The 1,212-nt window shown below is 34.1% G+C and overlaps 1 protein-coding gene across 2 annotated transcripts in view; it reads left to right on the top strand.

Moving 5' to 3' along the window:
* The window catches only part of LOC106877271 (phosphorylated adapter RNA export protein), a 12,770-nt gene that overhangs the window by 4,216 nt on the left and 7,342 nt on the right, over positions 1–1,212 (top strand). The window lies entirely within an intron of this gene.

The raw sequence follows: 1,212 nt of genomic DNA, 5'->3' as shown, positions 1-1,212 counted from the left end.
GAGAGAAAGTTTCATAAATACAGAATATATTTTTAACAAGTTGAAAGAACGAAAGGACATCACATAGAGAGCAAGAGAGAGAGAGAAAGTTTCATAAATACAGAATATATTTTTCCTTTCGTTCTTTCAACTTGTTAAAAATATATTCTGTATTTATGAAACTTTCTCTCTCTCTCACCGATCATATAATGCATAAGTAATTGAAAATAACGTGAATAAATAAGCATCACATAATCTGAATGCTAAAGTGTTAAAGGCTGTATCAGTTAGACTTCACATAGATATCATTTATTATATTTTATGTTGGCGTTAGGAAGGGCATCCAGCTGTAAAAGCCATGCCAAATCAGACTGGAGCCTGGTGTAGCCACCTGGTTCACCAGTCCTCAGTCAAATCGTCCAACCCATGCTAGCATGGAAAGCGGACGTTAAATGATGATGATGATGATGATGATGTTGATGATGATTGCATTTTATATTTATTTGATTATTTCACTGTTGGTAAACAATAATGTCATTGATGACAAGTTTTCAGTGGACCAAATGACTGGTACATGCTTGTCTGACAATGAGAATGGCAAAGGAGTGTCTGTTACTCAGCACAGAACAAATATCATAGGAAACTTATTTCAGAGGCATCATATTTTGGGTTTTCCCCCATTGATATGCAACTGCAAATAAAAAATGTGCACTTTTATGAATGCGAGGACACAACATTCACCTATAAACGCTCATGTCTTATCTAGTTTTTACTTACCAGTTCCAACTCGTAGTGGTTAACCTCTGGTTAGGCTCTGATAGAAAGCCCTTCACCAGAGTGCCATGCAGTAGAATCAAACCCAGAACAACATGGTTACAAAATGAACATCTTATCCACATACACAGTCATACCTTGATGGTGTATTTGGTATTTAAAAATTTGTGGCTTTGTATTCTATCATGGATTGAAATATTATATCTAATAATCAGCATAATGTTACATAAATTTCTAGTGAAGAGGTGGTGGTGGTAGTGATAGTAGTGGCTGTGCTGGTGGGGGTCATGTTAATTAAATCAACTAATTACATGTTTGATATCAATTCTGAGAGGATTTGAACTCAGAACATAGGTAGGACAAAACTACATACTTGAAGATGTATATATGTATGTATGTGAATGTCTGTGTGTGTGTGTATATATATATATATATATATATATATATATATATATATAT

Source organism: Octopus bimaculoides, chromosome 23 (genome assembly GCF_001194135.2).
Source record: "Octopus bimaculoides isolate UCB-OBI-ISO-001 chromosome 23, ASM119413v2, whole genome shotgun sequence".
In the NCBI taxonomy this organism is placed as follows: Eukaryota; Metazoa; Mollusca; class Cephalopoda; order Octopoda; family Octopodidae; genus Octopus; species Octopus bimaculoides.
This window is presented reverse-complemented; position numbering and strand designations above follow the sequence as displayed.